At 40.8% G+C, this 20,493-nt stretch overlaps 1 protein-coding gene across 1 annotated transcript in view; it reads left to right on the top strand.

Annotated features, from left to right (window-relative positions):
- Positions 1-20,493, top strand: part of ATXN7 (ataxin 7) — a 167,943-nt gene that overhangs the window by 21,684 nt on the left and 125,766 nt on the right. Inside the window, exon 2 of the mRNA XM_059880155.1 lies at positions 10,803-10,901. The gene's annotated coding sequence lies outside the window, so the exon portion shown is untranslated. The remainder of the gene's footprint in view (positions 1-10,802; positions 10,902-20,493) is intronic.

Here is a 20,493-nt window from a genome sequence, read left to right as displayed (position 1 = left end):
AATCGGTAGTTCATTTGTATATAGAATGGAAAATTAAATGATGAAATATATTTGCATAGGCTTGGGCGTTATTTAATCTTTTAAGATGAATAAATTGCTCTATGAAATAGATTTAACTCCGACATTTAAGTTTTTTTTTAAACAACTTTTATTTATTTTTTCACTGTGCTGGGTCTTCATTGCTGTGAGGACTTTGCTTCAGTTGGGATGAGCGGGGGCTACTCTTTGCTGCAGTGCACAGACTTCTCACTGTGGGGGCTTCTCTTGTTGCGGACCACGGACTCTAGGGCTTTTGGGCTTCAGTAGTTGCGGCTCCTGGCTGTAGAGCACAGACTTGATAGTTGTGGCTCACGGGCTTAGCAGTATGGGGGATCTTCCTGGATCAGGGATCAAACCCATGTCCCCTGCATTGGCAGGTGGGTTCTTTATTGCTGAACCACCAAGGAAGCTCTAGCTATTTTTCTTGTTTGTTTTAACTTGTAACTTTGAAATAATTCAAGATTCACAGGAAACTGTGAAGGTAGTACAGAGAGGTCCTGGTTGCTCTCCACCCAATTTCTCCCATTGATTACATCTTATCTAACTATAGTATGGTAGCAAAACCAGGAAATTGACATTGGTGTATAAAGTATGGGTATAGTTCTATGCTGGTTTATCCCGTGCAGAAGCATGTAACCACTGTAGTGATCAAGGTATGAAACTGTCCCATCACTGCAGAAATCTCCCTGTTCTACTTCTTTACAGTCACAGTCATTCCTGTTATCCTCACAATCACTAACTCCTAGCAACCACTAATCTGTTCTTCAACTCTATAATTTTGTCATTTTGGGAATGTTACATATATATGATCTTTTGAGACTGTTTTTTTTTTTGGTCAGTTTTTTTTTTTTATGCTTATAACTTTTATGGTTTCTTTCTTTTTTTTTTTGGTTAATTTATTTATTTTAATTGGAGACTAATTACTTTACAATATTGTGGTAGTTTTTGCCATACATTGACATGAGTCAGCCAGGGTGTACATGTGTCTCCCATCCTGAACCCCCCTCCCACCTCCCTCCCCATCCCATCCCTCTGGGTTGTCCCTGTGCACCAGCTTTGAGTGCCCTGTTTTCATACGTCAAACCTGGACTGGTGGTCTATTTCACATACAGTAATATACATGTTTCAATGCTATTCACTCAAATCATCCCACCCTCGCCTTCTCCCAGAGTCCAAAAGTCTGTTCTTTATATCTGTATCTCTTTTGCTGTCTTGCATATAGGGTCATCGTTACCATCTTTCTAAATTCCATATATATGTGTTAATATACTGTATTGGTGTTTTTCTTTCTGTAGGTCAGTATTTTAAAAATAATTTTATTTTAAAAAGAATATATATGTTAAACGTCTGAGCGACTTCACTTTCACTTTTCACTTTCATGCATTGGAGAAGGAAAGGGCAACCCACTCCAGTGTTCTTGCCTGGAGAATCCTAGGGACGGAGGAGCCTGGTGGGCTGCTGTCTATGGAGTCGCACAGAGTCGGACGTGACTGAAGCGACTTAGCAGCAGCAGCAGCAGTTAAACGTCTTAAAGAAATATTTATTTTTAAAACAACTTGTGGGCTTCCCTCGTGGCTCAGCTGAGAATCTGCGTGCAATGCGAGAGACCTGAGTTCAATCCCTGGATTGGGAAGATCTCCTGGAGAAGGGAAAGGCTACCCACTCTAGTATTCTGGCCTGGAGAATTCCATGAACTGTATAGTTCATGGGGTCACAAAGAGTCAGACAAAAAAAATTGACAAAAATAAAATAAAACAACTTGTTATCCAGAGTTTGATTCATGAATTTTCAAACCTGTGTTTTTCTAGCTTGGATGTTCTATGCTCTGTGTTGCTATATTTGAACAGCGGCTAAAGTCGCATGTGCCGACCTAATAGCTGATTATAGCATTAACCTTATTGCCTACTGTTAAGGACGATACCGTGAAGTTAAAGGGAAAATTACCCTGGGAAAAGCCAATTCCATTGACAAAGTAAATACTACAGTTGATTACTGAGCGAGAGTAAGAAGCCCAAATATATACTTTAATTGTACCAAATAAAGTAAGTGACCCGCATCTGTATTCCATTTGATCCTGAAAGAACTCTTTAAAGGAGAGAGACTTTTTGGAACAGCATATTTAAATGAACAACAGTTGAACTCTTCACATTAATTAACTAATGTAAAGATTGTTGTACAGGATTTTACTGTGTGTGGTTAATGTGAGACGTCATCATAAGAAAGTCTGTGTCTGCATGATGTTAATAAGATTTTTTGGAAATGGACTCCTATGGGTGAGTGAAGGTGGGAACAAACAGCCTCAGAAGGAAGAAATCTTCCTCAGATGCCAGTGTGTTGTTTTCTAACAAAATGTAAAAAAAAAAAAAAAAAACACCTCTGGGTGCTGTAGGAGGACAGCTTAGTGTTTGGCTACAGCTAACCATACCATGGCTCTAAGGAGCCCAACGTGGGGACTTACAGAACTGTAATTGAGCAAATAGAAGGTGGGTCCCAGGGCACCATTCTGAGCTCACCCTTGGTGAAGGAGTGAGCCTTGCTCCTCGGCTTGCGTAGAGGTCCTGCTCCTGGACAGATATTTACAAATGGTATACTCATGTAACTGGCATTTGGTCTCCATTTGACTATAGCTCCTGGCATTTTAGACAGTCTTCCTCCCAGATAGGAAAATATCCTTTGTAATTAAAATCAGCCTCTATTTACTGACGTTTTTCTTTTTTTCTTTTTTCCTTCAAGCAGCATATGACCCTACTTAAAGTAGCTGTTAGGATGGAAGAGAAGGGAACAATCATTTCTTGACCATTGAATATATGCCAGCCACAGTGCTATGTATGTACAGTCACATATGGAATTACAGTATGGAGAAACTGCATTCATGACACTCAGTAAGTGACGGGTCTGAAATAAGCAGCGTACTAGGTAACTCTTCAGAGCATATAGGCCTGTTTTCTTGGTCAGGTACATTTAAGAGGCAGTGGCCTGAAATACTATATATATAAATATATAAAAAATGTCATATATATATATATATGAAACTTCATATATATATATAACTTCGTGTATATATATATATATATATATATAAAATATATATCCACTCCAGTATTCTTGCCTGGAGCATGGATAGAGGAGTCTCGCGAGCTACATTCCATGGGTCACAAAGAATCAGACACAACTAACACTTTCACTTTTTCACTTTCACACACATTGTATAGAGAGATAATTTAAAGAATATATATCTATTAATAAACTTAAATATTTATACAAAGTATGAAGTAATACAGAATTTAAAGATGTAAGATCTCACCTTCCTGTTAGCAGTTTTCTATCCAGGTGAGGAAAATAAATTATAAGTACAAGAAAAACCAACTAAGTACAGGAGTGAAAATTACTTAACCTATCAATACAATGTGTATAATAAGGCAATCTATAGTTAATTACTTAATAAATCTTTCAGATTGTAAGTGCTGTAATTGTTCAGAGGTAATGATTATTCATCTCTGACCCTTGATTTTGTTACCTGTAACATGCATATGATACCTATGTCATAGTGAGAAATAAATAAAACAGGCATGTATTGCTCATTACTTAATGTGTGAAAGTGGTCATTGCTGTTTTATCTGACTCTTTGCGACCCCGTGGACTATAGTCTGCCAGGCTCCTCTGTCCATGGAATTCTCCAGGCTGGGGTACTAGAGTGGGTAGCCATTCCACTCCAGGGGATCTTCCCCACCCGGAAATCAAACCTGGGTCTCCTGCATTGCAGGCATATTCTTTACCATCTGAGCCACCAAGAAAGCCCATTACTTAGTGTACTTTAAATAAATTGTAGCTGTGCCATTGGCAAGGAAAATGCTGATGATGTAGTGACAACAATAATACTGTATCAGTGTAGGTTGACTGCTGTCACTACCCAAGACCTCGGTAGTTTAACACGATCCATGTTTATTTCTCACCCAAGTCACAGCTCTGTGTGTGTTGGCAAGGAGGCTGTCACTTTCCCGGTCACTCGGGGGTGAGATTTTGTGGCTTTGCTTACTTCTTGGTGCTTGGAACCCTCTCCATTTGACCAGCAGAGGGTATGAGAGATTGAGGATTAAGAAAAGGAGGTTTCTATGGGCCAAGCCTAGAAGTGGCATCCAACATTTCTGTTCACGTTTTAGGACTCAGTCATATGGTTATACCTTACTACAACGCGTATTGGGAAATTTAGTCTAACTGTGTGCTCAGGAGGAGGAGAATGTGAGTATAGGTGAGCATTGGCAATCTATCATAGATAATAATTAGAGGAGCTTAATAGAAGAGGAGGGATTTTTTTTCTGGATCTTTTAAAGAGAGATTTGTAATAGACTATTCAGCCTGCCTTTAGGTAGCATTATTTCAAGAGGAAGGATAGAACTTAAAAAGCCTGCAAGCATTGTTCATAAAAATTATGCTTTTGTCCCATTAGCCACTGCCTTTATTGTAGGCCATTTTGTAGTGACCTTGGACAAGCCATCTAACCATTTTAGACTCCTATTTCCTTCCATATTAATATTGTCCATAGGACTGCAGTGAAAATCAAATAAGACTAGGCCTGGCAGATACTTAGCACTGAGTCTAGCCCAGAGTAAACACTCAATGAAAGTTATTATTGATAATGTTAATATGTATGACCCCAGAACTAAATAGCTGCTAGCTGTTCATTTATCTTTCCTAAAGGACCACCTCGAGTAGCAAAGAATGACTTGACTGAGTTTATTTACATGAAGTTTAGAATTCTGGAACCCCAGTTTGGTAATAGGAGATTAATGTTCCCCTGGCAGAATATTAGAGGAGAAACCCTCTCTGTCTCCCCAGGCTTGCATCCTTCCATTTGACTTCACAGACTTTTTATTCCTCTCAGAAGAGGATAACAGGAGTATTGGGCTGTAATTTATTCCTCCTCCCTCCTTCCCAGATCTTCCTCAGCTCTATTGTGAATTTGTCTGGGAAGAGTGAGGTTAATGTCAGAAGAGCTACTTTTTGCTCAGGCCTGATGGCAAGTTCTTAGCAAGAGAAGAACATCCCTCCCAGGTCCGTGTTACTTTCAGTGGAGGGATAATTGTCAGAGCTTGTGGTTCCATTTAACCCAGTTCTATTCAGCAGGTATTTATTAACAGCCCTGGGGAAACAAGATTGAAATGTTGCAGACCTTGCCTCTAAGAAACCCCCTTAGGGAGGTGAGTTTCTTGAAAGGTAAGAAGAAAGGAATTCTAGGTGGCGGGAAGAGCAGGTCTGGAAGAATAGAGGTGGGAAGGGATGACACAGGCTCACCTCATGGATGCACCTGCCTCAGGTCTGCCCCTTGTTGGCCTCTCCTCACAAGCCTCAGTTTTCTCTCTGTTAAAGGAGTAGAGTAAAAGTTCCAACATCATAGACCTGGGAGGATCAAGTTAGATGACACACATAAGTGTTACTTGCTCAGTCGTGTCCAGTTCTTGCCTGCCAGAGTCCTCTGTCCATGAAATTCTCCAGGCAAGAATACTGGGGTGAGTAGCCATTTCCTTCCACAGGGGAATCTTCCCAACCCAGGGATTGAACCCAGGTCCTCCCGCATTACAGGCAGATTCTTTACCATCTGAGCTACCAGGGAAGTTAATGATGTGTTAATAGTACTGGGCACAAGGTAAGTGCTTAGTACATGACAGCTGCTACTATTGTTACTGTTTTTGTGTGCTTCTGTAAATCAACCTGTAAACCCACTGACTTGACCAAGGATTTTTCACAGACAAATTAGGGCACTGGGAATTCTATTACACTTTTGGTTCTCTCTTAGGGCTCTGGTAAAATAGTGTACTGTAGTCACCATTGATGGAAAAATGGCCTGCTGACGCCTGAGCTAAAAGGATAGAGAATCCAGTATATCTCAGAGAGGTCTGGGAGAGTTGGGACTTGAGATGGAAGAGCCATGAAACCTGAAAGGGCAAAGGGAATGAGGAATGACTATGTTGAACCCTTTGGGGAAGAAAGAGGCTGAATGTGGGTGTATAGATAGAAGCTGTCAGAAAACAGAGGGTCCTTTAAAAATGTTAAGACTCCACATAAAGAGTTTCATGGAAGGTCAGGAAAGCCCACAACTGACTGCAGGGCACTAAGATGTATCCTTGAAACCTAGGCAGAGGTGCTGCAGTTCTTCCTAGCAAGTGGCTTCAGCTCCTCCTTTACCAGTTCTGTTTTCAGGCTGTTTTGGTGTTCACTGGAGTGAGCCTTAGTGAGTCCCTGTGGCTCAGGAGTTACAGAAACTTGACGGTGTCCATGGGGGATTGGGTCCAGGATTGCATTGTGGACCATCCAGTCCCATGGTATCCACTGGCTCTGCATCCACAATTTCAGCTGCAGATTGTAAACACAGTGTCGGATCAGATCAGTGATGGTGGAATCCATGGATGAGGAACCTGCGGATGAGACAGTCAACTGTGTAGAGTTTCATTCTTAAATTTGTTTTGCCAGGGAGAAAACTGGTCAGGGTGAAAGCGAGGTGGAGCTTGGGTCGGAGGACAGCTGCTGCTGCTGCTAAGTTGCTTCAGTCGTGTCCGACTCTGTGTGACCCCGTAGATGGCAGCCCGCCAGGCTCCCCCGTCCCTGGGATTCTCCAGGCAAGAACACTGGAGTGGGTTGCCATTTCCTTCTCCAATGCATGAAAGTGAAAGGTGAAAGTGAAGTCGCTCAGTCGTGTCCGACTCTTCGCTACCCCATGGACTGCAGCCTCCCAGGCTCCTCCGTCCATGGGATTTTCTAGGCAAGAGTACTGGAGTGGGGTGCCATTGCCTTCTCCGAGTAAGTAAACTAAGGACCCCATTTAAATCATGTTTTTGGAGAATATGCCCACAGTTGACAAACAGCTTTAAAATTTTTGGTTTATGGTTTTTCAATCGGGAGACAGGAAAGCAACAAACGCTCAGAGTCACAAGCTTGGCTTCTGACAGGGGACAAGCCTGGAAGGAAAATCAGTGATGTAGCCAAGCTGCGTACTTTGGGAGGTAGATGCTCAGTGACAAGAGGCAGCCCATGACATGGCATCGCCCCATGCAGGAGAGCTAGCCTTAGTAGCCACGTTTTTGGAAGAGAAAGTAGAAATATGGAATTTTAAGTGGATTTCCCCACTTTTTAAATATTACCAACAAATCCCTCCCCACCCTTTTCCTGTAAGATCACTAAACAGACAGACAAAACAGTGAACTATTTTAGGCCCATGGTCTTTGGAGTGAGAGTTGAAGAATGGAGAGAAGAACGTGTAACCTAGCAGGCGGCTCAGATTCATACACTCCTGGATCCTGTGCTTTCGGGGCACATCACTGGGCACAGGGCACATGCTCCACACGTTTTCACTGAATAAATAAACCTGCTGGGGTAGCCCTCTGCTGAGACATGGAGAGTGAGGAGTCGGCCTTCCCTCACCTCCAGCTTAGAAGAGAGAATCAAATCAGAACCTTTGTGGTCCTCCTTGTGGGCCTGCTTTTGCAGCCCTTTCTCTTCTCTTTCACAGCCTCTCTGCAAGCACCTGGGGCACATTCTTACTCTAAAGCTCCAGAGTTTGCCTGGAAGTGAAGAAAATTTAAGAAATAAAAAGAAAGTGTATACTGTCATGCTTAAAAACAGGTCCAACTCAGTGTAGCGTGTATTTCCTTTCCTCTATCAAGGTTAGTGCAGTTTTGCTTAATTTTGATAGACTCAATTATATAACAAGAAGTGATCCAGATTATGGCTTAAATTGCAACAAGGCTCTCAGAGTCTTAAAAGGACATAGAAATGTTACTCCTAGAAAATGAGTTCTTTTCTTTAAAACTGATAAGATGCTGCCCATGTAACAGTGTGGGCTTTTTGCTGTTTAAAGTTAATGAGAAGACTTTTCTGAACCCTTGGGCATTCCACAGGATCCTCTTTTATATAAAATTCTGCTGGATATCTGCCCATTTATTTATTTCATAGTACAAACATATTACTGTCTTTTCTGCAAGATTATTTTTGTTGCAGTTATCAGAAATCAATTCCAAAAATTTAAGCTCAGGTTAGGGGGCCATTTACCCTGCAGGTCCAGGGGATTCTTAGAATGCTACAGAGGATGTGCTTGGATCCTCTGGGAGACTATATGTGGGACAAGAAAGCCCTGGAACCCCTTGGGCAGAAACCAGTTCCTTTTTTGTCCTCGGGGGTTCCAGGGCCTCCTGGGGCTGGTTTACTCTGAGCAGCATCTTCACACATCGGTCTGCTCACTGGTCTTTTCCTAAACACTGAGAGCACATGGGGGAGCTTGCAGCATAAACCAGAATAGACCCTGTTCATCCCAGTTTCTAGTTCTCAGGAGAACGAATTGAATGTCTTAGTTTGGATCATGTGTCCAACTTTGGCCAAAACAAGAGGAGTTTGGAGTCCCATAGTACGAACATGACTTGGCATTGGGAAATATGGTGCTTACAGAATCACCATGGGCTCAACAGCCACTCTAGACAAAAGGCATTGTCTACAATCTCCATCCCCACCCTCCAACCAAAAGAAAAAGAAAATAAATATATGCCTCTCAGGACTTTGGAGAACATTCAAATTATGTCTTTTCTTCTTGTTTCATCTCCTCTCCCACCTGTAATGGGCTGTCACTTTTAGAAAATCTTTAAAAATTATATTTATTGAATGCTTGTTATGTAATAGGTGGTGAATGAGTAAAAGCTATCAAGTTTTATGTTTCTATTGTTCGGAAATATTCTCCAGTCTTCCTTTTAAATTATCTCTCTTTCTCTTTGCAAAACAAAATAAAGCCGCTGTTTAGACAGTTTGGTGTACTGAAAAGGGAACTAAATAGCACCAAAGGCCTCCGTTCTGGTTCCAGTTTCAAACCATTTATTTGCTGGGTAATCTTGAGCAAATTATGACCTCTCCATTTGTTTCCTCAGTAGTAAAATGGAGATCATAATAACAGCTCTTTTGAACACAGTGTTATTGTGAAGATAAAGTGAAAGAACATATACAAACGTGATAGTTTTTTTTTTTTTTCTTTTTTCCTATTGAAGAAAGATTTCTGACCCCTATTCTGAGAAAAGTTACTATTTTTAAATGCTTATTTTTAGTAGCTGCCACTACCATTTTTTCTCCAAGAATAGGGTTTCTCTTAAAGCATTTTTACAGTATTCAGGCTAGTAAATGGTGAATTCTTTTAAAGGCAAACACTATCTTGGGGGAGATTTTACAGCACTCAAGATCTGATGACTTCCTTGAATACTTGGAGATCTAGATGAAGTATCCTGATGGAAAATTGAAAGCTAGCTTGACCTGGAGAAGTAAGGTCAAGCACATACGATGCCACTGTTATTCTGTCTGCGTCTCCAGCCTACCTTGAGGGAATAACCATTGGGGAGGTGGCTAGTGGCTGCTTCTGTCCTGGGAATTTGTAGGTTCCCTTGGAGTGATTTGGCATAGCTGTAAAATTTGGCATAGCTGTTTAGGATGCAAAGAAATGAATTTTGGCTCAGGACACACATGTTAAACAGGATAGTGGCTTTTATTGGAAATAAGGCAGAAAAGAAACACTAAAATAGAAATCAGAGAAAAAATTTTTAAAGGTATGAGACTGGGATGCAATTAGAAATCTGAGAAACAGCTGGCTTATAAAGATTGTAGGAATGATTACATTGCTGAATAATATTCTGTGAGTGAATAAAACCAACAGTTTAAAAAGGGAGAGGGGAGGGATATGATCCAGGAGCAACTTAAAAGCCAATAAAGGTAATTACGAATAAATGTTCAAACATGGCATAGAATTTCAGCCACTGAGTTTTGCAGAAGCTTTGTTAGCACCTCAAACCTTAGAAATATTTGGCTTGCCATCTTCGAATGTATGATAATAAATATGAGTTGAGGAAAGCAGTATTCCTGCCTCCCGACCTTGATGAATAGCCAGTGAGGATTATAGGAAGAGAAGTGTATTTGCTCGTGAATTTTTCATATGAAAGCAGCCTGCCTTGTGCTTTATACTTGAGCAGCACCTGTGCCGTAGTTGTGTCGTTGCCCATATTTGCTGTTCCTTCTCTCCTGCTGCCTGTCAGTCTTGACACCAGCTTAATTTCTAACTCTGGCTTGTTAATCTCCGGTCCCTTGATTCTGTACCTCAATGCCCCCCCTCCCCACCCCCTCCCCGCGCTCCCAAATTAATTTGAATAGTACCCACATTCTACTTTAAATGTGCATGTATGCAAGTACAAAAATACATAGATAAGGGAGTGGGTTTGTGTGTGTGTGTGCTTTTTAGAAAGATGGTTTAACTGAGCTCTTGTTTCCTGTCTGTACTATTATAAATTGCTTTTATAAATTGCTGAATGATAAAGGACAGAGAGAGCTCTCCAAATAATATTCTCACTCAGTGTGTTGTGTGTGTGTGTGTTTAAATCTGTGATTCTGACAGGTTTCATAGGAGCAGGCTTCCTGAATAGCCATTTTAAAAATTAAGTGAAAACTCATTAGTGGCAAATTACACACAATGATTTTAAGCCCCAGGAGGCTGACTCTATGTACATATTGAGTAGTCATTTGTTCTTAGTTTATTGTGTAAATATAGCCAATTAAATTCTTTGTAAAAAAAATTGAATTGAGTTTGTTGTAAAACTGGTACAGTGCCTCGCATTTTAACACTTTGACATTTTAAAGCACATATCATAATTTGGGGACACTGGCAGCTAATGAGACTAGATTTCTGATTCATTTTATCCTTTGTTTCATCGCTTTGCCTGTTTTCTTTCTTTCTTTTTTTTTTGTAGGTCTGAACAAAATTAAGAAGAAAGAGCTGCTACAATCACAGCAGATGAAGATCTACTAGTAAATTGATCAAGATTTTTGGCCAGCCCTCCAAAGAAAAGGTAACTTGCTCTTTCACCATCAGATCAGATCAGTCGCTCAGTCGTGTCAGACTCTGTGACTCCATGAATTGCAGCACGCCAGGCCTCCCTGTCCATCACCATCTCCCGGAGTTCACTGAAACTCACCATAGCAGGGCTGAATACTGCAGTGCGTCTGATTATAAGAGTTTTAGTTCTACCAAAGGATGGTAATTTTTAAAATTTAAGGTATCTGAGTAAGATCTTCAATTTTAAGCATAACCCCAAATATGATCATATTAATGTGAAATGATAGTGAATTTTAGAGTACAGTATTTTTAGATGTTTGTCAGATTAAAATCTTCAAAATAACCCTCCCTCCCCCAAATTCAGTGAAATTTTTGGAATACTTTGGAGATAGGAAATCCACCCCCCCCCACCCCCATCTATAGCCACCTTTTCCTGTGAAGCTGTCTAAAGATGTGCTCTTGTATTTTGTCCTGTTTCACTTTGCCAAACTCCTGTTTTCTTCTCTCTACAAGCAATGTAGACCCAGCTGCCCAGGGCAGGGGAGAGTTTAAGGAAATTGTAAAATAGGCAGGAGGACTTCAGGCGCACTTCCTGGGCCTAGGGCCTTTGCCCAGCCTGCCAGAAAGCTCTCTGCTCGTGAGCAGTCCCAGATCTTCACAGAGATAGCAGCCACCGTTGATTGAGTTTCTCACTACACGATTGTGATTTTCCTCTAACTATCTGGGGAGGAAGGTGGTAAGTTTCAAATAATGTGAAAAAGAAAAATTGCCGGAGGAATTTTTATTATTAAAAAAAAATAATAAAAGATCTATGCTCCCATCTACTCTTAAAAGAAATGAGGGGGCTTCCAAGTTAAGATGCAGTTTAAGATGAGTCATTGAAGAATAAACCTGAAAAGAATCCAAACAGGAAAGACCAAAGGAGTTTCAGCATCTGAAACTGATCAGCTTACATATTTAGATGACAAATTGCAGTGCTTCCATCAGGTTATAGGCATCTGTAGCAAAGATAGAACCATTGTGGACAACATGAACATGTGTCTTGACCATGGCGAAGCAGAAACGGGAGCTTCTAGAAGGATGTGGTAGTTCTGTTAAAGTGTTTAGAAGAACATAAGACTGGATAGCTATGCAGTCTCAACCTTCAAAACAGGCCCTTAAAATTTTTCCGGCCCAAAGCTGAAAGGCCAGTAGTGCAGAGGTATCTTTCAGTGATCATCACAGTCATCACCAAGGATGTTATTCTCTGTGGAATGTCTGAAAAGTGCCAGAGAAGAGAGAAGCAGGACTTCCCTAGATGGTGATCAGCAGCTGGCAGGGGTGGGATATGAGGAGGTGAGAGGAGAAAGTAGAGAGAAAACATATCTGACAGAAATGCTAAAGGAGCTCGTTAGTCCATAATTGTTTATTGAGCTTCTACTGTGTGCAGGATTGTCCCTGAGGAGGAAAAGAGAGCAATAGGAGGTGATTTTCACAGACTACTATTCTGATGAAGAATAAAATACAATAGGATTGTTACTGTTCAGTTGCTAAGTCATGTCTGACTCTTTGCAACCCCATGGACTGCAGCACGCCAGGCTCCTCTGTCCTCCACTATCTCCCGGAGTTTTCTCAAATTCGTGTCCATTGAGTTGGTGATGCCATCCAACCATCTCATTCTCTGCCGTGCTCTTCTCCTTTTGCCTTCAGTCTTTCTCAGCATCAGGGTCTTTTCTAATGAATCAACTCTTTGCATTTGGTGGCCAAAGTATTGGAGCTTTAGCTTCAGCATCAGCTCTTCCAATGAATATTCAGGGTTGATTTCCTTTAGGGTTGACTTGTTTGATCTTCTTGCAGTCCAAGGGACTCTCAAGAGTCTTCTCCAGCACCACAATTGAAAAGCATTAATTCTTTGGTGCTCAACCTTCTTTATGGCCCAACTCTCTATACTGAACTGTGTTGGCAAAGTAATGTCTCTGCTTTTTAATTCAGTCTAGGTTTGTCATAGCTTTTCTTCCAAGGAGCAAGTGTGTTTTAGTTTTTGGCCGCAGTCACTGTCTGCAGTGGTTTTGGAGCCCAAGAAAATAAAATCTCACTGCTTCCACTTTTTCCCCTTCTGTTTGCCATGAGGTGATGGGACTAGATGCCATGACCTTATTTGTAATGTTGAGTTTCAAGCTTTTTCACTCTCCTCTTTGACCCTCATTAAAAGGCTCTTTAGCTCCTTCTTGCTTTCTGCCATCAGAGTGGTACATACAATAGGGCACCAGGAAGCCAATGACAAGGGGTTAAAGAAGTATCGGACTTGGGTCTGCAGGGGTCAGATGTGTGGAGGAATGAAATGTACCAGGTAAAACTATGAGAAACTATTAGATTCATGACCAGTCGCAAAGGGCTTACCTTTTCAGTACCAGCTGACTGTAGGCCCCAAAATCCATTCAGCAAGTATTAATGGAGTGCCTGCTTACATGCAGTGCTCTTCTGGGCACTGAGTATTAATTAGTAAATAAAAGGAACACAAGCCCCTGCCATTGTGCCACTGGAACAGATAACAGGTAGCAAATATAATAAGTAAATACAGTGATCTGCCTTCTATTTTAATAAAACCACTCTGGCCACTCTATGTATTCAGTTAGGGTATAGAGAGCAAGGGTAAAAACAGTGAGAGCAGTTAAAACTGTGGTTACTGAAATAACCCAGACCCATCAAAATGTTAAGAAAATGGAAAACCTAACCTTAATGAATTTTTTTGATTGTTTTCAAAGTCAGCAATGTAAGAAAAGAATTTGAGTCAGCCTAAATAAGTCTGTGGGATTCTGCCATGTGCTGACACTTGCTGCTTTGGGTATAGAAGTGATAAAGGAAGTAAGAGAAAGGTGAGGACTTCGGGACAAGGCTAGCTTGGGAAAGGTTAGAGTGGATTTGAACCTCACATGAAAGCTTGATTTTGATTATCGCATGAAGCTGAACAAAGGGAAAAAATAATGGCGTGCAACTAGTCACAGAAGTAAAAAGGTGGAAAGAACCCGAACGTCCGTCAACTGATGAATGGATCAGTAAATGATGATATATCCACACACAGTGAAATTTTATTCAGCCATAAAGTAGAAGTTACAGATATGTGCTCCAACCTGGGTGAACCTTGAACCGTATGCTAACTGAAAGAAGTCAGACACAAGAGGTCACATACCGCATTGTTTCAACATTGTGAAATATCCAAAATAGGCATATCTATTGAGAAAGAAAACATGCGGTTTCTAGGGGCTGGGGGAGGGATGGGAGAGGGGGCGTGACCGCTTAATGGGTACAGGGTTTCCTTTCAGGGTGATGACATGTTCTAGACAAGGCTGTGAGTATGATTGCATCACATTGTGAGTGCACTCAGTGTCACTAAGTTGTACATTTAAAATGGTTAAAATGGTGAATTTTATGTTATGTGAATATTACCTCAATTTTTTTAAAAAAAGGATGGCATGTGGAAAAGTATTTGAAGGATATGTGTTTTACATCTTGTCTAGCTAGAGTGGAGTCTTTGTAAGGGGGTGTGACAGATGATAAAGCTAGAAGAAAAAAAAAAGGATGTTGAGTCAGATAGTGAAAGTTGTTGACTGCCAGGCCAGCAGTTTAGATTCTCTTCTGTTGGCAGCTGTAAAACCCAGCAGGGTCTGCTCCACAAGTTCTTAAGAAAGAAACTGAAGCAAGGTTGATGCTTTGGGAATTGCAGCCTCTGGGTTGCAAAGTAAAGCAAGCAGTCCCTGGCTTTATCAGTCTAGGATATTTCTGCTCACCTCATGGAATTTTATGATACTGTCATGGAAGTCTTAAACAAAATTAATTTAGAATTTCCTAATCTTTAAAAAAAGCATTCTTATTATAGTTCCTGATTATGAATGTTTGCTATTAAAAAATATTAGGTAACTATGTGAGGCGACTGATATGTCAGCTAACCTTGATTGTGGTAATTGTTTGGAGATATATGTGTGCATGCTTAGTCACTGTTGTGTCCAACTCTTTGTGGCCCCCTAGACTGTAGCCCGCCAGGCTCCTCTGCCCACGTCATTTCCCAGGCAAGGACACTGGAGTCGGGGGCTACCTCCTACTCCAAGGGATCTTCCCAACCCAGGGATAGAACCTGCGTTTCTGTGTCTCCTACTTTGGCAGGCAGGTGAATTCTTTACCACTGGCACCCTCAGTGAAGCTCTATGTATCCATATCTGTGGATCTTTCTCAAGTATCTCAAATCTTCACATTGTACACCTTAAACATACATAATCCTTTGTGTCAATTATATTTCAGTAAAGCTGGGAAAAATGTAAACATTATATAAACCCCAATAAAAAGCCCCTTTAATTACATTCCTTCCCTCTCTACTACCTGTAAGTCTAGAGTTATCTACTGTTTTCTATACATAGATTTGTTGTTGTTATATTTATTTTCACAAAAGTGGCACATATTATGCATAGTATTTTGTATATCCCTTAAAAATATTTATATCTTGGCTGTCTTTCTACTTCTTTCTTTTGGATTGCTATATTACATGCTAGACCTCCATTTGTAAAGACAACAACAAAAAAATGAAAAGCAAATGCCATTTACCTCTTATTACAAAGAAAATGCAGTGTCATAAAATGTAAAAGTGACCAACACGATGAGCTCTTACTATTTGCCAGGCATTCTTCTAACCATATTAATTTGCTAACTCCTTGTAACAACCTGATGATGTAGATATGGTTTGATCCTCCTTTTGCAGAGAAGTTAACTGAGGCACAGACAAAATGTGTCCTATTACATTTTGGTAACAGGTCAATGGATTGTCAGTGGCAGAATCGGGCTCCAAGACCAGCCTCAGCTCCAACTTGTTCAACTCCATCTTGTTATGAGGACCTTGTGGTCAATGGTATGAGATCATAGAGATTTTTCAAGAGAAGTCAATCTGAAATTTTGTGTGAAATTTTCCAAATTTTAAGGTTGGCTTTAAAAAATAGCTTTATTGAGATGTAATTTAAATGCTGCAGATTTACCATTTGAATCATTTTTAATACATTGACAGTGTTGCACAGACAGCACCTCTATATAGGTCTAAAATTAGTTCATCAGTCCCAAAGGAGACATTGTTTGCATAAAGCAGTCACTTTCCATCCTTCTCTCTTCTCTCTAACCAGATCCTGGAAGCCCCTCATCTGCTTTGTTTCTGTGGATTTACCTGTTTTGGATATTTCACATGAATGAAATCATGCAATATGTGACTTTTTGTGTCTGGCTTCTTTTACTTTGCATGTTTTTGAGGTTTATCTGTATTGCAGCATTTATCAGTATCTCATTCCTTTTAATGAGTGAATAATACTCTATTGTGTGGCTATACCGCATTGTATTTAGGCATTCTGCAGTTGGTGGACACCTGGTTGCTTCCACCTTTTGGCTTTGTGAAAAATGCCCTTATGAACGTTGGTGTACAGGTATCTCTTTGAGTCCCTGCTTTCAGTTCTTTGAGTGAACATCTAGAAGTGGAATTGCTGGATCATATTGTAATCCTTCGTTTAACCTTTTAAAGGACTGTCAAACTGTTTTCCACAGGGGCTGCACCGTTTTACTTTCCCATCCACAATCTACGTTGATTCCTCCACATCCTCACCAACACTTGTCATTTGCTGTTTTGTTTGTTTTTATTTCCTTAGTGGCTATCCTAGAGGGTGTGGTGTGATATCTCATTATAACTTTCGTTTGTATTTATCTTACGACAAAAGATGTTGAGCATCTTTTTACGTGCTTATTGGTCATTTGTATTATCTTGTGTGGAGAAATGTCTATTGAGAACTTTTTGAATTGTGAAAATTGGATTATTTGTCCTTTTTAGTTTTAGATGTAAGAGTTCTTTATACATTCTACATACAAGTCCCTTATCAGGTAAAGGATTTACAAAAATTTTCTCCATTCTCTGGGTTCTTTTCAGTTCCTTCAAGGTGTCCTTTGAAGCACAAAAGTTTCATGATTTCAATGAAGTCCAGTTTATCTATTTGGCCTTGTTTTGTAAGAAATACTTAGTAAGTTGGATTGCAGCCTTCTAACCATCCACTTGTGACTGCAGCTGCGCTGCCCCTTTCCCCAGAAACCGATGGGGAAAAATGTTCTGTGAAAATACCTGTTCTCTGGAGTGAAGACAAGAAGCTCTGGAAAGCGGCAAAGTCGAGTCTCACCAGTGGTGGTTTTGTTCTGGTTTACCTTTTCTGCTCCTGAGGTTCCTTCACTTTGAGCAGTTGGGTGGAGAGGAGGATGCAATAGAAAGTGGAGAGCAGGATCAAGGTCTATGTGTCCTGCAGATATTATGCTGGTCAGAAGCATAAAACTGGTTAAAATAAAAGGTTGAAACTTTGCCTTAAGTCATAGATGGTGCCATTTAAAATCAAAGTTGCCATGAGAATGAAGTAATTGTGTCTTTCTGGGAAAAAGGGTTTAGGGACCATGAAATCTAGAGAGTCATTTGGGTTCAGGTCTCTCCCTTTGTATAAGAAAATATTTGTGTGGGTTGGGGATTGAAGATAGGGACCTGTATTCATTTGCAGCCATTCATTCACATGTTAGTGAAATGTAGTTAAATCTGCATGCTCTCTCTCTCTACCAAGGAAAAGAAGGTTTTATGTTAGAGGTGGAAAGGTTCCACAAAGGACCTTTGTGGAACAGTCTGTCTTTGGGGAACCCAGATGGGTTCCTGAATCCATGTACACGAAGGGTGTGGCAGTTAGGGGAGTTCTGTTTGCTGGATCTATGTCTTTGCTTAGGGCTGGAACTTTGCTGCAGAGAAAGGGAGAAAAGAGCTGTGTTATTTCTTCCTCCTCGTGCTATTACACTTTCAGTTAGTCCTAGAGTTCAGCCCTAAGGCATTTTGCTGACCAGCTTGGGGACCTGGCCACCATACATCTTACAGTTTGTGAGGAGGTGGTTTCCATGTTCCAAATGACACTCTTATGTTGGGAATGCAAACTGTTAATCCATGGGAGACTAAACATATATTTCATTGCCACCATGATTTCAGGACATATACTACCCTTAACCTCGGTCCAGGAGGTCCAGTTTAGATTTAGAGGTGTATGAGATCCTGTGAGCTTAGTGTGAGAGATCAGGAAAGATTTTGTTAAGGAAACAGAACGTGAAGGGGGGATGTGACTATAGGATTTTAGCCAAAGGAGAGTAGTTTTATAGATGGTGTGATCCATGTGAACAAAGACTTGAGAGCTGGGATGTGGAGGGGGAGCATACTCAATACTATGATTTGGTCATTTTGGCCAGACTGTAGGGTACCTGCAAGAGGGAACCCTGTAGATGTGGCAGAGCTGGGCCTGGGGCCAACTGTGAAGGACCTGAAGTGCTATGAAAGGAGTGGTTATGAGTTGAGGAATCGGTGCTGAGCCCCTGAAAGTGTTGAAGCAAAGACTGACATAACTGACGCCATGCTTTACCCTGCAAGAATGATGACAGCATAGCATGGCTAGAGTAGAATTGGGGCTTTCTATGTGACAGACGAGGTGCTAGCAATAATAGCTGTAGAGTAGGGTGTGGTGTATGTGTGCTCAGTCGTGTCTGACTCTTTGCGACCCTATGGATTGCAGCTGCCAGGTTCCTCTGTCCTTGGAATTTTCTAGGCAAGAATACTGGAGTGGGTTGCCATTTCCTTCTTCAGGATCCAACTCATGTCTTTAGCATTGGCAGGCAGATTCTTTACCTCTGTGCCATCTGGGAAGCCTGTAGGGTAGGGTACTTTTGTACTGATAACTTTCTTAATACTCCTCATAAAGTAGATGCTCTTGTTTTACATCATTTTATAAATGAGGAAACAGGCCAAGAGAAGTTCAACTTTCCCCAGGGTTATACAGCAAATAAGTGGTAGAGCTGGGATTCAGCTTGGGCGTATTGGCTGTAGAACACATCCTCTTAACTGCTGGGCCCAAAAGATGGTGATAGTTGACCGTCTTCAGTGACAGCTGATTGGTACAAAGGTGACATGGGGAATTATTTTTAACAGTGGGTTTACTCTTTGCATTTTATTGCATCTGAGGCAGTGTGCTAGGACTATGACTATACAGTCAGCCTCTTTTTATAGCTAAACATTAGTCCAGTTTTTCCATTCCATTTCTATAACTTAATCCTTTTCCTCTATTTTTAAAAGAACTCTTTAACCTTAAGGCTCTAAATAAAGATTTTAAATGAAATTTGTGAATCATTTAAAATTACAGGCTAGTATCAAATTCCTAGAAACATTTGGGTGTTATTCAGTTTAAAGTTATGTGTTAATACCTTCTCTATGTGTATTGTTAAATTTTCTCTCTTTCAAAGCAGTTTACTATTATTGATGAATGATTCTTTGGGAGAACTTGTACGAGCTACACTCGTATGATTAAGAAAACAGACCAAAAATTTAAAGCTTTGCACTTTGGGGCAAATGACATAGTCTATAGAATGACTACACATACAGGTTAAGTCTTTTATATATAATTTTGAGTTGGTTATTTTTGGCTGTGCTGAGTTTTGTTGCTGCGGGCAGGCTTTCTCTAGTTGTGACGAGCTGGGGCTACTCCCTTGTTGTGGAGCCTGGGCTGTAGGGCACATGGGCTTCAGCAGTTGTGGCTCGAGAGCATGGGTTCTGTAATTGTGGGGCGTAGGCTTAGGTATTCTGCAGCATGTGGGATCTTCACAGACCAGGGATGGAACCAGTGTCACCTGCGTTGAGAGGCAGATTTCCAATCACTAGACCGCTGGAGAAGCCAAGGTTACGTCTTTAAAAAGATAATTACCTTCATCTTTAAGTCTCCACTTTTTCAACTCTCTTTATTATTCCTAATTTTGCACTTGATTTTCAGCAGTTCCAGCCACTGAGCTGATGAATTCAATTTTTTCCACTGTTCTCCCCCTACTGGAATACTCATGTATCCATAGCAGGCCAGAAGGTATTTCATTAGAGGGAGCACAGTTAAGGAGAGGCCTGGCCTGGACATACCCCTTATGCAGAAGAGAGCCCTGGCTCTGTTTGGAGAAGAAAAAAGGAAAGAAAGGTGGTCAGAGAAGGGAGAAAGGCTGTAAACAAAGGCACAGCCAATTTTAGGAGGAAAGAAACCCATGGCAACACATTCCTAATTCAGTAGTTCCGAGTTTCTTGTTACTCAAATGATTGCAGTCCTTTGGGGTTGATGATGGAGAATCTCTGTTATCAACCCTGTAATTTGCACACATAAATATACTGTAGTTGCTAGTTTTCAGGTTTATTAAAATGTTGTATTGGGACTAGTGGTTCTTTCCAAACAAAAAGATTGGTCATGTGGGGTCTTGCATCTTAGAAAAGTTGTAGACAGTTTCAGCCATTTTACGTTAAACTGGATTTAAAGATTGTTCTGTTGTTTCGTTTTGCATTTAGTGATGCCTTTGGCCTTTGAACAAAGCATTTTACAAGTGAATCTGCTGTGCAGAGAATCGTTTTTGTAAAGAGAGACCTTGTTACCCTTGGCACCTACTGGGAACGTCCCTAAATTTGGATGGTGAAGTAAGGCCACCTTTTAAATACATCCCTGGAAGGGATGAAATGCTCAAAACTTGGCAGCATTTCACTTCTGACGGCCTAGTTCTTAAGCCACATACAG

This window comes from Bos taurus, chromosome 22, assembly GCF_002263795.3.
Source record: "Bos taurus isolate L1 Dominette 01449 registration number 42190680 breed Hereford chromosome 22, ARS-UCD2.0, whole genome shotgun sequence".
NCBI classification, from domain to species: Eukaryota; Metazoa; Chordata; class Mammalia; order Artiodactyla; family Bovidae; genus Bos; species Bos taurus.
The sequence above is the reverse complement of the archived record's forward strand: the minus strand, read 5'-3'. Positions and strand labels throughout refer to the sequence as shown.